Source organism: Poecilia formosa, unplaced genomic scaffold (genome assembly GCF_000485575.1).
Source record: "Poecilia formosa unplaced genomic scaffold, Poecilia_formosa-5.1.2 Scaffold79, whole genome shotgun sequence".
In the NCBI taxonomy this organism is placed as follows: domain Eukaryota; kingdom Metazoa; phylum Chordata; class Actinopteri; order Cyprinodontiformes; family Poeciliidae; genus Poecilia; species Poecilia formosa.
Window position 1 is genome coordinate 191,958 of NW_006800018.1, and position 16,427 is coordinate 208,384.

Sequence of the window (16,427 nt, forward strand, 5' to 3'; positions counted from 1 at the left end):
GTTTGTCTCAAAATTATTATGAGCCATAGAAAATCAAAAATAGCACTGGTACACCAGGTTAAAAGTCAAGGAGAAAAAGAGTGTTTTTAAAAGAGCTTTAAAAACAGGAAGCGATGGAGCCTGCCTGACGTGCAGCGGCAGCTCGTTCCACGTTTTAGGAGCCAAAACTGCAAAGGCTCTGTTTCCTCTGGATTTATAAAATGTCAGTGAACACCATGAGGTCCGCTGATCTAAGAGCACACAATGGCATCTAAAGGTGAAGCAGATCAGACAAATAAGAAGAGGCAAGACCATTTAACCATTTAACGTATTAAAGATGAAAGAAATAAAATCCAAAGTGGATTATCCAGAAAGCCTGTAAAGGGAAGTTGTAACTACTTGCATGTGCTTTCATTTGCTTGTACAAGTTAAAAATTGTGCAGTAGCATTTTTATTTTTATTTTTTTTACCTGATGTGTATGTGAGAGGATGGCTTGGCTAATGTCAATCAAAAGAGAGTCACAATAATCCCGACATGATGTGATAACAGCGTGGATCACTGTCGCGAGGTGGCGTCTATGCAGAGGAGCTTAACATTTGACAGCTGCCTCAACTGAAAGAAAGAAACTTAACCACAGCACTGACATGTGAACCAGATTTTAGGCTGAGGTCCATTTCACACCTACATCTGTGATGCTGGACTTTTTCTTGGAGTCAAACGAAGGGATACAGCTGGATGACATGGACTCCTATCAGAGTACATGTTTCCTTTCCTCCTATCAGAGATGTAGGACATAAACTACTGCAGAGCTGCCCAATGTTTTAAGCACAATTTAAACATTGTTCCCAGAATCCATTGCTAAAGACAAAGTAAAAACCCTTAACACGGCATTTAATATGTTTTAAACCCAGATGATAGACGCTTTATAAATGGACAGATATAGATTTATTCAAAAAGCCCTTCAAAATCGATTTTATTTTTTTCCAATATTTTGGACAAAATGGTAACTAAAAATCAAAATATTGACATATATTACTTCAATGGAGATGTTGAGTGTTGAGCATTTTTAAAAGGGCGATTTCCTTTTATACTAATAAAGAGGGAATATAAATATAAAGGGGAATAAAATACATGTGATAAATGAATCTGGAAAATGTAATTTTTATTCTGGTGACTGTTTATAAAGGAAAGTTAAAGAAACTGTGTTTTAATTGGCTAAATCCAATATGGAATATCATCTGCAATATAGTTATCAATGTATTTAAAAAAATATATTGTTATCATTTTCTGGCAGTATACCTCCAGTTGGGCCATTCCCTGATTTAACGAGACCAAAGGGGTCCAATAAATCTAAAAGGTTATTTACTAGAAGCGGTCACAATAGTTCCATAGAAAGTCTTAGTTTTACTGGGTTAATGCTGGTTTTCATTGGACGGGAGGCGGGTCACCTGTCCACCATAGCATACAACTATTCTCTCAACAACAGAGATATTTATTGTTTTTAATTTATTTAGGTTATTCAACATCATATTGGTGCAGATTGCTGTTATATCTATCCAGCTTTCAAGTGTTTCAGAAACCAAAGATCAGTTCTGTAGCTTATTTGAAAAAAAAAAAAAAAAAAATCCTTCTTGAGAAACATGGACTGTGGACGCCAACATTAGCTTTGGAGACATCTGTGCTTCTGCAGCAGGTTTAGCATCTAGATGCTATTTTAGGCTTGAAGAGCTTCGCTGACAGTCTAAGTCCTTTTAGCACAATGTGCACACAACGGTCTTTTCCGGCGTCCCATCAAGTCATTTTTTTAAAGTGTAAATTAACCCCCAGTGGGCCAAAAGAAGCAGTTTTGTCGTGCATTGTTGTTTGCGGATGTGCATCAGTTTTATGGGCGTACCAGAAACACCTGAGTGCGAAGGTTCTGGCTGGAACCTTTTGTACGTTAAAAAAAAAAAAAAGTAATTAGAAGGATAAAGCGAGTCTTTATAATTAATTAATTGAAGTTGCACTGAATAATCAGTATAGCTAAAACAAAGGTAGCTGGTTATGGGATTTAACCTTTACTGGAATCTATGTCTTTAAGCCAGTATGTTTGATTAAGATTAAGATTCATTTTACTGGCCAACATTTAAAATTTCCATTTATGGTGTATATACATCAGCCTTTCTATCAGGCCAGAAAAAGTTTGACTGCCTCATTTTGACAGAAGTGAAAAATATAACCACATTAAAAGAAAACATCAAAATAAAACGGTTCCCCTTCTTCAGTTGTTCACATTGACTTCTCAGCCATCATTACATCATTAATCTGACACCGAATCTATAACACGGAAAAGCTGCACAGACCCTATTGAACATATTGTCTCTCCCTGTAGCTCCGTAATTGGCCTGTTCTTGCTGATGTGAGTTATTAAGTAAGTAAAAAGAGAACATTCAGTATCGTTCCCTTCAACGGGGCGATTGTGTTGGAGGGAAGGCCTGCATTATGTGAAGGTAACAGCAGCCGGTGGAATGCTGGTTGTGATGGGGTCCAAGTGTCTGACAGAATTATCTGTGTCAAGTGGCTCTCTGACCACAGTTACATGATCTCATGAGGAACCCCCCCTCCTCATCCCCCATCCTCCACTCAACACACACAGATATATATATGTATATAATTATACACAGACACAGTCGCAGTTAAAGCTGCAAGCCGCTCACACACACTACATCTGACCTAAAGGTCAAGGTGCACTGACTCCAGGGTTTGTCTGACTGGGCCTCTTGAAAGTCTCTCTTTGCATTCCAGCGCCTGGAGGAGGGGGGTTGGAGCAGCCAGGCTTATTACCGGAGCGAGAGAAAGAGTGAGAGAAAGAGGGAGGGAGAAGAGGAGGGGGGTTGAAAGAAGCTGGAAGATATTATGGACTATTTCCTTGCCTAGAAACCCAGCGCTTGTTCCCTCCCACTCAGCCGGCAAGTTTTACAACAAAAGTGGAGAAAACGCTGAAAACTTGAATCTGCTGCTCTCCTCCGGCTGCCTCGGCCTTCCTAGCTTGTTTTCTTTCCCCGCCGCTGCCTGCGCATGTTTCTCGCTCTCCTGCTCCCACCCTCCCTCTGCCTCCTTCTCTGGGCTGCATGTAAGGAGATCACTTTGTTTCCGTAGCCTTTTTCCGCGGTGTTGCAGACACACATGGAGAAGAGGATTGAATTTGAGGAGATAGTGACAGGGTGGGAGGTGGGTGAGGCGGGGAGGGGCTGGTGGTGTTTCACAGCTGCAAGAATCCCCTCCATCTTCCCCACACCAGGGCTAATGCTCCCCTCCCTCTCCCGCTCTCTTCTCGGGGTGTTTGACTCTCCCTCCGCCGCGCTGTCTCTGCTTTCTGCCTGTCGGAGGGGTGGGGGTGCCATATGGAAGCTCCGAAAAATTTAAGCGGATCGGAGATAAAGCGAGAGGAATCTTACATTTGCGAGCTCAGATGTCGGGAACTATGTGGTAAGTGCTCTTCTGTTTCTAGCGAAGCACTTTTCAGAAGTTGTGTCAGTGAGAATCTCCATCTGCCTGCCCTGCTCCATAGCTAGCAAAATGGGTTTTTTAAAAAGTGTTGGACTGGTGTTTTGTTTTAGGCAAAGTGAAAGAAAACAGAACTTTTCTTTCACTTTATGTTTGAAGCTGCTGTCGTCCCACGGCTGTAAGAGGCTGTTGAATTTTAAATTTTGAGGGTCAAGGTGGACTGATGCGGGGGGGATGGAAAACAGGGCCATATGGGGGAAGGGAATTTGGTGGGGTCAAAGAGAATGGCACGATGGCTCGAAAAAACTTTTTTAGTTGTGACACTGACACTGAAACGTCTCTTTGTATTTGGAGCTGAAGTGAAGGAGATCTGCGTTTCTGCCTGATAAAATTTACCCAATGCTCAGTTATGATGGATTTAAATTGTAGAACACACACACACACAAAAAAAAAAATTCTCAATTTCTTTAATAAATAAGGACAAGATCTGGAGAATTTCTATATTACAAAATTGTAGAGTAAGCATTTCTGCTAACAAATTGCTCGCTCACTTGTTTTAAATCCAGAAATCTGCAAAAGTTTCACAGTTGAGAAGCCCTGTCGGCTGAGCGCCGATCTGGATTTGGTCGGCCTTTGTTGAAATGCTTCAGGGTTGTAGATTTTTTTTGGTGGTGTTGCTGAAATGAAATGTTTCTGACTATCATGACTGCTGTCTGCTTTCTGCAGAAAGCTGAAGAAGATATTGGTAGATTTTGCTGCGGTTCCAAATGAACATTTCTCTGCAGGCTCCCTGAATGAGCCTTTTGTGTGATAAATCTAAAGGATACCTCAGCAGCACTCTGTGCATCTATATAGTACATTTTGAACTATGTATTTATTTGACAATGAATTGTTGCATTTAGTGTTTTATGTTTATTTAGTTTCTGTGCATTTCTAAAATCTTGAATTAACTCTTTATTTTATTTTATTTTATATTTTTACAAATTATTTGCAAGATATTTTTAATTTCCTATTTCTGCATGCAACAGATAAAACTGCAGTTTTTCACTTGCAAAAACATTTGCTAAACATCACCATTTCTAGGCCTGTTTATTCCTTTGGTCTTTATTTTAACCTCACCAGTGAGAAACTTCTCAACCATCCTCACTTTGCATGAATGCAATGAGAAAGTGAAGCGATTTTGGTCAGCTGCTGAACTTTAGTGCTGTGATTTATGTGCTTCACCTTGTTGGCTCGTTGGCTGTTGGCGGGTTTTGACCCCTCTCTCTCGCTCGTTGAAGAAATCAGACCCCTTCTCTGTCTGACTCATTCTCTGCCTCCCTCGCTCCCTCTTGTCATTAGACATGGCAGCAACATGGGAATTAAATGTCTTGACTTGCAATTGTGAGCATATTTCTTTTGTGGAAGGTGCTGTCAAGCTGTAATTTCAACTAATTGTGCCTTTGTTTTTAATTTGCCTTATTTAAATGATGCAGGGGATTTTTGTGTGTGTGCGCGCACGCTGGATCTCAGTCAGCAGCACAGCTCTTTTATAGACACAGACACAATGTCTACTGCAGAATCTAGTTCTCTATTTTGAGCATGTAGGTCACGGTATAATGAAGCAGCAGAACAGTAGGCCGCCGTCATGAGGATTCGTGAAGTTTGCTGTCAAAAAGTTGCACTTTTAATGGAGGTGGCTCCTCTTTCTGCTCCAACTGTGCCTGCTAAAAACCACAAACTGCTTACTCAGCACTGAGAAAAAGAAGCATAATGTTCTCTCAGTTAGGGATGGGTGATACGGACTTAAAAGTTCACCAGTATATTTTGTGGTATTTATTATAATATGGATAAAATTGACACTTAAAAATCCATTGCAGACTTTTTTTTATGATAGATTATGTCAAGCATAAATTTTGCTTAAAAAACAAACAAACAGAAAAGTCAATAAAAATCAAAGAACAGATTATTGAATAGTGCTTCAGGACACAAAATACATGAAGTACTGCAATTTTTTTGTAGTACTCTTTTTCACTGCACTCTGAAAAGTGACAAAAATAAAAAAGTAATATTAATATTCTTCATATCAAAATAATAATTTAAAAAATAATCAAAACCAATACAATAAATGCCTTTCCCTACTCTGAGTCACATTCAGAATCTGTCCATATGAATTTGAAAAAGTTGAATGGAGAAACTTTGGCTTTATTTACCTTACTAAATAAAATTGCTGTTGTCCAATCTGAAAGGAGCAAACATGTTTTTCCACTGCATGTGTGCATACAGAAGATCGCAGCAGCTTTTTGTCCTTCACACCAAGCGTAGACTTGTCAGATAACCCCTCTGACCCACACAGCCAGTTTTAGCCTTTGCCTCATGCCTCGTCTGGTTATAAATTAGCCCAGTTGTTGTGTGCAAGCAGTAAAAAGGAAAAGCTCACTTAGCAGCAGTGATTTATTAGTTGTCGGGCTGCTGCTGACATCTGAATGACACAGGTGGCATTGAGGATGAAAACAGAAACCCAGAAGCGGGCAGGATCGGAAGGCTTCAGGAAATAGGAAGTGGTTTTCCCTTACTGCCACTCAACCAGCAGAGAAACGGTAGTTACGCTTCACTGTTTCCTGCTCCGCAGTTTTTTCTTTCTTTCACTGTTGGAGTGATGGTTTTTGTTCAAACTACACCTCTTACTACTTCAGTACATTCATACAAGTTGTGCCAGTTGTTGACAGAGACCTTTTCCACTTGTAGATTGTAAAAGCGTCGTCTTCCTGTATCTGTATGTTCTATACACTGTATGCTGAAAGTCTTTTAAAAATCAATGGGTTATCCATCACTGTAAATCTAGTTGTGCATACTTCCATTACAACCATAATGCAACTAAGATAATATTGTTAGGATGTTTGCATGAGAGTCCCAATCTGGGTATTGTCTTACTCGGGCGCTGATCATATTACAAGAGTGCATGTAAATGAAATAAGTGGGCCTCTCTAGCCTCTCCTGTCCCCTTCACAACCATCTGTAATACGCTTAAAGCACAACCTGTTTTTAGTGTTGATTACCACAAAGTTCAAACAGCGGTTTTGACAGTATTTCTGCTTTAAATTGTTGGAAGATCATGCTGGGAGGCTTGCCTAATTTTGAATTTCACACTGCTGAAGAGAGCAGCCAAGTTCACTCAGTTTGAGCCAAGAAAACCACTGAGCATGTAGCCCTAATAATGCTAACCCCAGTCACTGGCTCGGCTTTAATTATGTTGTCAAAAAACGGAGGAAGAGAAGGAGAGGCATTTGATCATTTATCATGCTGCTAATATTTAAAGGAAAATAACCTAAATCCACTTTGGGTGTGTTGAGGTGGAGATTTTCAACACGCCTAAAATCTGTAGGTGTTATTATTATTATTATATCATTACAGATAGAAAGATGGCTGCTCATTAAAAGGTGACGAGACAAACAATGAATCATGAAGTAATACAAATAAATTCAAGTTTGTTTATTTTTCTAGCTCCTAATTATGCATCTTAAGATGTTGTAGCCATACATATTTGTAAGAGTCCTAAAGATTGAGCAAAGTTAGATAAGAGATTTGTGTGGGAATAATAGTCCAAATAGTAAACTAGGTTCCGTATATGGAGTTTACACTCCATTATTTCTTTTAGGGATGTCTGTAAGTCTTTGGTTTCTTTTTCTTTTAAGTTTGTCCCAGGTAAGTTGGGTTGTGGATTGTTATAAAAGACTGAGTAATGTCAGGAAGTCACATAGAGACATGGAAAAAGTCAACAAACTACTCTGATAAAGTAATCTGGAAGTTTAAATCGTATTTAAAAAAAACTGAAAACTTTAATGTGTTATGTGTCCAACACCGGCATTAAAATGATTAGAGGCTGGAGTCTAAATAGTGCACTGGGTGCCTCATGTCTTTAACAACATGGGCCTCATGTAAGAAGAATGCAATAAATTAAACTTGATATTTCAAACAAAAATGTAAATTTGATGATTCACATTTAAAACACAAAAGCAACATTTACAGCTTTTGGTTAAATAATATAGCATGGTGTATTGTGGTCCAGTATTTATTTAGTTATTTAGATTTTGTGACATAGTCTCACAAAAGTGCAATAAGTTGGTACAAACTTATTGCACTAACTATTAACCCTTTTTGCTATTCTGGACATTTTAGTCTCAGTATCTAATAAAGCTTTTGTTCTTTAGGCTAATCTGCTTGGGTCACCCGTCAGCTGTGATAATAGACATGCTGCTTGTAGCTTGCTAACTTTAGTCCTAGACAGTGTTAACCATAAGTGGAATAGTTGGCACTGCTTTAGTTCCTGTACTATCCATGTTTTTTTTATTTATTTTTTTGCCACTGTAGTTTAACTTTTACTGTTTAGTTTTAGTTTTGAATATTATCCTATCCACCTTATAAGGGTTTTAGTAATTACGATTTTCTCCAGCATACAAATTTAGCTTTCAGCCGATTTGCATATTTTGAGGTCTATGACATCTACACCTGATTTGTGTAAACTTTATATAAATGCTACAAACTTCTGCCCTAAGTGATTAAAAAATACCTTGGGAAGTGTGAAACAGTTGCAGGATCATTCTTATGTTTCCTGCAAAGCCCATGTGCCTAACCTTACTGACTACAATCATAGCATCAGAGAATACGCCGCGTGTCGATGCATTTACAGTTTGATGTATTAATGAAACAAAAAGATTTAGCAGTAATTGATCTGCTGATATTTTCTTAGAGCTAATCAGGGTAAAATGGGATGCTGTACTGTGGCTGGATGTTAACCCGTTCCTAGTGAAATGCAGAGACAAAGAGGTCTCTGCACCATTTCAGGGCCTCTCTCAGTGAAACTCCAAGATACGTTCTTACATGTTCTGTTTCGAAATCTATCTTCATGGAGCAAGTCATGAATCATGAACACTGCTTAACCTTCACTCTTTTGATGAAAACAAAAGTAAGAACTCAATACTCTGTTGGTTTGTCTTCAGCACTTAACTAATGACAGACGATAATGATCATAGATCAGTTGTTGTTTAATTTTTAATGATGTTAGGCCAAGTCTTCAGCATTCCTCTGAATATCTATTATCTATGACTGCGTCTTGAATTGGTTCCAATTTATCACAACAAGCCCATTTTCTTAATCTTAAGGCAACATTCAAAAGGATAGTGCAAAGTAGGGATGGGCAACGGGGTAAAATGATCTTACACAGATTTTTTTGCAGTAGAAATAACAATTTGCTTGTGTAGTTATTAAAGTTAAAACACATAATGTTCCATTTAGATCAGAGAACGATTATGAGAAGAGTTTCCTCTTTTGCCAACTTGAGTCAAACACAGTTGGTTCGTAATATTTGCCAAACACAAAAACTATTTTCATTTGAAGGTAAGCAAGAAGACAAAGTGCACTCTGTTACATAAGTCAAATTAAATTAAGTAAGGTAAAACTGAGCAGTCTCATTCAATAAATTAAAATATTATTGAAAAATCTTTTTATTTCAGCAACTTTATTACCAAGCTAAACACTTTATAGATTAATTGCACACAGATGGATGATTCACATTCTTCATTTCTATTAATCATGAAGATTTCTGCTTACAGCTAATAAAAACATGACATTTAAAATTAGAATATTACATTGGATGAATAAAAAACTATGCAAAAAGAAATGAGGGCTTAATAAAAAGCATGCTAGATATCTGCTTAAAGGTCGTCCTTTTCAAAAGTTACTTTTAATCTGAAAAAATGAGATTCATCTGGACGAATGTTGTAATTTATTGAACATGACATGATCCAAAGTCCGTCATGCTGAACTGCTGTCTGCTTGCACCTGTTTGGACCTTTTGCCATTTTCCTGCAGTTTTGGTCCCTATTTCCATAATTTAGAAAAATGATCAGTAACTAAAAAAATAACTGATATATAGCATCAATGGTATGCTTAGAAATCATTTGTTTATGGGGACAAAATTGAAAAAAGGTTGGAACAAAACAGGGTTAGGAATTGGTGAAGGGGCAAATTGACCCAGAGCCTTTTATTTGCACACACACAAATCCACAAACAGGATCGAATGCGAGCATAAAACACCCCAAGTGGGTTGATGATGTTGATGATGATGTCAGGTTTTTAAATGAGGCTGTGTGACCCATTACCAGAGATCCATTTCTTATGATGCACACAGAAGCATAGAACAAGACATTAAAAAAAGCTTCGTTTCTGGTCTTGTTTTCAATTAAAGTCCCGTGGTTATATTTTTTTCTGTCGACAGTATTTTGTTAAACTGATAAGGTTACTAAAATATTAGAAACAGATGAGCAGTATTAATGTTTCAGTCTTTGGTCTCTGAGTAATTAAGAAAATGGTTCAGCTTTAAATTCCTGCATCATTTAGCGCCTACATCCCTCAGGTGGAAAATGAAACGAATGGACCAGTTGGACCTCAGTTAGCTGTAGCTACGATTCCATCCAGCCGTGAGCAAACTTTTAAAATGTTACAAAAAAGGAAAATGCAAATTAGGCATAATTTCATCAGATGTTGACGTTAAATAAACAGAATAAACCACACATCTCTGAAAAATAGAGTCCTCCTCTCTGAGCTGGAGGTTTGCACTTTGACCTGCCAGAGGATGGGAGCGTTCGTTACCTCAGAACTTTTTGGCAAAAGGTATTTCTGTTGCCCTCTTAGCGCATAAACTTTTTTTGTTGTTGGAAAAGCCTAACACCACCTCAAGCCAACATTTTTCCAAAATTTTGAATTTGGCAGTTTCCGTCAATCTTTGTTCAATGCAATCCTTCAAAATGCGCATAAATAAAGGTTGTTGGAAATGCGGCTTACGTGGAGTTAAGAGTTTTCTGCAGTTGCCCCTTACTGAATCTACATGTTCTAATACAGCGGCTGTAACAGAGGTTACTGCAAGGTGCTTGGAACAAACTTGCCTTCTGAATGTCGGGTCATTTGACGGATTTCATTTCAAATACTGCTGACATTGTTTATTTTCTGAACAATCCAATAAGTGTTTTATTCTGAGGGATTTATCTCATTTTGTGTTTGAGCAATCTCAGAGATGTTTGTTTTGGACAGCTGCCTGCTACTTGGGTCAAGAGATCATGATCAATTTGTCTGCTTCTCTTTGAGCCAACAGGAGTTTGTCCTCCTGCTTTGCAAACCAAGGGGTTGCAGGACTTCTTTGTGAACCCGTGTGTGTGTGTGTGTGTGTGTGTGTGAGTCCGTCCCACGTGATTCCCTTTGTATCGTTTTAAACAGCTCTGCCTTTTGTGGACACACAAACCCTGTGCTGGGGTGGGTAGTAAGGGGTACAGCTCTGAGGGGCATGCAGGGAAATGGCGTCCATGCATTTAGCGTTTCCGTTCTGAGGGTGGTGCAGCTTGGCTGTTATTGGGGGGGTAGGGTGGTGGATAATGCAGACACAATGGTCTAAGTCAAACATTAGGAGTGAGACAAAGGACACTCCACTCAGGTCACCGGGGGGCAACTCTTCCCATTATCTGAGGGAAGTGATCTTAACTGGGGGAGTTTTTAAACCCATCAGCAAATTAGTGGCTGCTGGTGTGTGCCTGGGTCATGATCAAAGCCTTGACAGTGCATCTGTTTACAGAGGATCCCCGCAAAGCTCAGGACAGCAGTCGCCAAACGTGGAGCTGGGCTAACAGCAAGCATGCTATCATGACTGTGCTACCGTTGTCACAGCCGTGGTGTTTACTCTTGGGAAGCACAGGATGCATTCTTTCTCATCTGCACCAAAAGCAGCACCATGTGTGAAAGGCAACGCTACGGGTCTCATGCACCACATGCATCCACTTGGGTTTTCAGAGGAGTTAAAACGTCGTTTTACAGGAAGCAACTCCATTATTATGATGCGTCTCTTAAAATAGCCAGTAAAATAACGTTTCACTAACGTCTGAGAATGTACATTTTTAAATTATAGGACTGCAATTGACGACTATTTTCATTATCGATTGTTCTGATTGGGAAAAAAAGCCACATTCTGCAGATTTTTAATTTAATCACTCAAGCCTTCTTAATACAATTTTAGAAGTGCATTAACAAATAATTTAATTCCTTTTTAAATAAGGAAATAAACTTCTTATTGCCTAAAATGCAGTAACAGCATAACTTTTAGTTATTGTTTATTATTAAATTTTTTAGCAAAGGATGCATTTTAGCTAAAAAAATTTTTTTTGACTTAACACCAATACAGTTAAAGGCTGATCTGTTAACAGATTATTAATTTGATAGCAGAAGGTGCTTAATAGGATATTAAAACCCCAACAATACCCAGTCCTGTTAATAATCTCATTACAATTCAATTGTAATAAATTCTGTTCATTTTTATAGCACCTATTCACAACAAAACATTAATAAAAACAAATATTCAATTTGAGCTCCAGCTGAAGATTTACAGTATTTCAGCTCAGTCTGAATATTATTCAACCCAGAGCTTTTATCTATAAAAAATGCAAAGTGTGCTGTTTATTTTAATAAAATCTATTGTATAAAATAGCAAATAAATTGAATTCTCTGTTTTGAGGAGAGAGATCACGTTGAACAGGAAGAGCTCAGGGAGGTTGGGATTAAATCAAAATTTGGTTTTACTGAACACCTAAAAATATTTACTTTAAGGTAATAGAGGGAAAATACCTTAATACTCTCTGACATTTGTTACAGTGCTTTTTAAAAATTTTTCTTAAACAGCACTCGCTTATTTAATTAAATCAGTTAACTGAATTCATTAATCAAAATGGTTTTCTTGTCATATATTCAATGTCAACAAACTTTCTGATTAAATTACTGCCGTTTTCTGCCACACTGGCTCCTGACTCTCAGGTGCAGGTCAGGTCTGAGTGTTTTTTATGAGCTTGCTAGCTTGTCAGGTTGTAACCATGTTTATTACTTTAAAACAAGGTGTCAATTACGTGGTAATTACATGCTCTTAAAGCAGCTACTTAACTGCTCGACATCAAGAACATTTACGTTTTTGTCTCCCGGAAAGCGGTTTCTGTATTTTTGAAGTTGAAATCTTGAAAAAAAGTAAATTAACACCTAAAAGAAGAACTAAAAGAGAATCAAACTGAAGTACGTTTTAAAAATCTTTCAAACGGCTGAAGTGAGCATCATCGCTCGCATGTCCCTGTCCCACGGTGTGCGTCATTTTTCAGATGAAACCCTATGCGTGTTTGTGTGACTGAAGGGCCATTATGGGACAAGCTTTTAAGGGAGATCTGGGAAGTGGAAACCTAATACTGGCTGACTGCTGCTCTTGTGGACATGATCCCCACAGCTGCTGGAGTGAGAAGAGGAACGAAGGAGAGAAAAAAGGAAGAAAAAGAGAGGAGGGGGCAGAGGAGAGCACGGTGCGCTCAGTAATTAGTTGTCTGGTTTTGTATTGACCAGTCTGGTGCTTAGGCCTTGGGGACTGTTAAATTTGCCATTGAAACTGAAAGGATTATGCACCCAAAAGAAATTAAACGGGAGCAATGAATAGATTGTGGGCCACATGGTGAACCGCTGATTTTTTTTTTTTCTCATCTCCTTCAACCCTCAGCCTTCATTCTTCTCCCTACAGCCTATCGGTTTGTGTCAGAAGCTCCTGTTTTTCCTGTTCAAGGTGACAGATTTATGCTGGGATGATGACTCCTCTTTTAAGGACTGACCTTTTAAGGAACAATCAACCCACTTGTTCCATCTTTGCCAACTTTCTAACATGGAGTCAAAACCCTCAATTCCTGTTTCATGTTAGCTGTAGGGCAATGGGTGTGATTTTTGTCAAAGTGTAATAAAATATGCTCAAACGATGACGAGCAGGAATTGATGTGCTCTGCCTGAAAGGGATTTCTGTCTCTGTTTGCTCCCACCAGGGCTTGTCATCTTTATTTCCGTGGGTGCGCTCTGGATGGGACCTGCGCTGGGGACATATTGTTCTTTAGATCAACGTCCAGTGTAAGCAAACAGTCCCTCTAACACTGTGGACGGAAAATTAAAGTTCTTTCCGGTCATAACAGTATCAGAGCCTCCTTGTTAGCATGCGTTTCGTGAGGCCTTCGTAAGGGCCGGTAGTGAACGTTAGACTGAGTCTGCAGCACTCATTGAGCCTGCTGCGTAGCTTGGAGATGTTACAGAAGTGATGTCACGTTCTCTCTGTTTGTATAGCTGGCAGAGGCGAGCGAGCCGCTCAAGATAGCCACACACTGTGACTTAAAGTGAAAAGAAAAGAAAAAGTCTAATATTTCTTGTGTTCCTCTTGCCTCGAGGTACGGTCCAGTTACCGGTATCAAGGTCAGCCAAGGTTTTCAGAGTTACGGTTGGAAAATTGATACTACAGTTTAAGGTCCTTTACTGAGATGCAAGAGAAAGTGCCACACTAGATGTGTTCCCATTGACCATATAATTGAGCAATTTGACATTTCGAGAATAAATCTGGTTAATGGAAGCGCTGCAATTTCCCCGCCCCCCCCCAAAAATATTGTTTTTTAACAAAAAGTTTTGTTGTTAGGATGAGGTGGTTTTCTTTTTTGGCCATATCAAAATTGGTTAACTTTGCAAAACTGCAATAGAAACACTTTTTTTGCATCAAATAATCAACAACTGGAAGTTGCCACTGGTGCAAACCACAAAGAACAAGAATGTGACAAGAAGTAGTTGGAGGATCATGGACTCGTATTGCTGTGTGATATCGGCCACCTGGCTGAAAGAAGGCGCCTACACTTTTTCATGCAAGAAAAACACATTTGGAAATATTTCCAGTCAACCTGAAGGACCTCTACAACAGGCATCTCCAACCCTGGTCCACACATAAGTCAAAAGACTGAATTACCTCTTCAACACTCCATCAGGTTTGACAAAGCCGTGGTAATTAGACTTTCATTTGATTCAGCTGTGTGGGAGCAGGGTTGCATCTAAAACCTGGTGGACAGGAGTTTTCAAGCACCGAGGTTGGAGACTCCTCCTCTAAAACGAAGTCCCTGAGGTCCAGACAGTCGTGCTATCCACCAGAACCTTCCCGGTTGGAAGGTCGTTCCATCCGGGCTTTAGGGTTCTGTTTCTTTGTATCTTTTTAGTCTTTCTGGTTTTTACATTCAAATTCTGATTGAACTTAATGACAAATGGTGCTCTGTAATGACAGAATGTAATATAGCATGGATAAAACAAGTGTACATGACGAGAAATTTGACTATGACTCATATTTCTACATAATTAGTCCTAGCTAGCAAGGATTCTCAGTGTTAAATCAGTTATCCTGACCCAGTAATATTTTTGATGTTCCATCCAAAAAGACATTTTTATTCAAACATTACAGAACATTTTGGTTTGATATGAGTTTTTCATCTGCACCAAAATGGTCACATTACACTAGATAAACGATAGCATGCATATACATGTGCGACTATTTTGAGGTAAATGCTACTATACCTGAGCTAAGTAAATTGCCATTTTAATCTATATCTCTGACAGTTTTTTAAGTTTTATTTTGAATGTTTTGTTTTGCTGGCTGTAATCAAAGGTTCTAATAAGTATAGATTTTGTAATTATAAGGCAAAGATTGGCTCTCAGGGAATGCTAAATAACTCATTCTTTTTGCAGTATTTTTGTGTCATCAAGCAAATTGACTCCATTGTTTGTTTTTTTTACACCTAGATACATTTTAAATGATTGATTTCTGGTGTATTTTGTCGATCATTTGTATCTGTACAAGAGGACGCTCCGCAGAAAGCAGTGATCCTCATCTGCAGCTATAAACCTGGCTGTCTGAGCGTTACCCCCGTTTGGGGGTCTGTGTGTGTCCCCTCCCCTCATCACTCCCCGTAATAGATGGTCCCCTTGCTCTCGGTTTGAGCCCACCTTTAAACAGCCAAAGGCCACGGAGGTTTGTCTGTGAGCCAAGCGATGGACCGCAACAATAGGCGCGCTCCAGGTCGTCCGTCTGCGTACAGAGGCCCGCGGCCACCCCGAGCCCCGGGCACCAACACGTGACGGCGCTTTGTCGACGCAGCTCCCTCCGGCCCTACCGCGCCAGGTAGCAGGCGGGACACGGGACGTCCAGGGTATGCAGATCTCCACTATTTGTTTTGTTTTTAATCTGCGTGTGTTTCAGTCCACCGCCGCCTCACCAACATGGCTTCATGCTTCACGGGCTGCTTGATGCCGGCGTCTCTGCATCACGTTCATTCTGGGTTTCGTGCTTCCTGCTGTTTGTCTTTCAGGACAGACTCTTTGTCTGGCTCCAGCCTTTATACCGGCTGGCTGGGATGGAGCCTGTTCTTGTGTGCGTGCCCATTCACAGCGACGCGTCTCACTATAACCCAACGTGTTTGTATTGTGACCGTGAGGCTGACGGCGTCGACTTTGAATAATTTATGATGCAAAACAAAGATTAATTTTATGTGTAATATCTGTTTTTTCCTCCTTTCTCATAATTATATTTAACACGCCGATGTATTTATTTGCCATGGGAATAGATGCAGATTCCTTCTGGCAAATGCTTGTTTTCTCAGCCGTCTGTGGCTCAGGGACGAGGATCTTGCTTTTTTTTTTTTTTTTAACTTTAGCATATCTACATTCATATGGAAATGAGGGGCAGAGGAATCCCACATCAACTTGATCTGTCCATGAATAGCTGCCAGTGTTTGGACTGACCCCGAGCTGACTCGAACGCACCGGCCAGCCTCCTCCATCTGACCACAGAGCCCAGGGCACCACCGCAACACACCAATATATCCTCACATGTGGACACCAGAGATAAACACGGAGACGCTCATAATCCTCCTCACCACAGTCTGCTGGTCCTGAGCTCTCAGGAACATTTTCTACCACTGCAAGCATCTGTTACCCACACAAACTGCAGCACTGAATCCCTGCCAGGCGGTAGCGTTGCATCGTATTTTTTCCCCTCCTTATCCTGAAAACCCTTTTTTTTTTCTTGTTCCATTAAGATTAAGTTAATAGACGACCTAAAAGT

General features: G+C 39.6%; 1 long non-coding RNA gene across 1 annotated transcript in view; it reads left to right on the plus strand.

The window, feature by feature from the left end:
• The first annotated feature begins 2,721 nt into the window (after window positions 1–2,721).
• Window positions 2,722–16,427, plus strand: part of LOC107836727 (uncharacterized) — a 49,586-nt gene continuing 35,880 nt past the window's right edge. The window contains exon 1 of the long non-coding RNA XR_001662672.1: window positions 2,722–3,448. This is a non-coding gene — a long non-coding RNA (uncharacterized LOC107836727). The remainder of the gene's footprint in view (window positions 3,449–16,427) is intronic.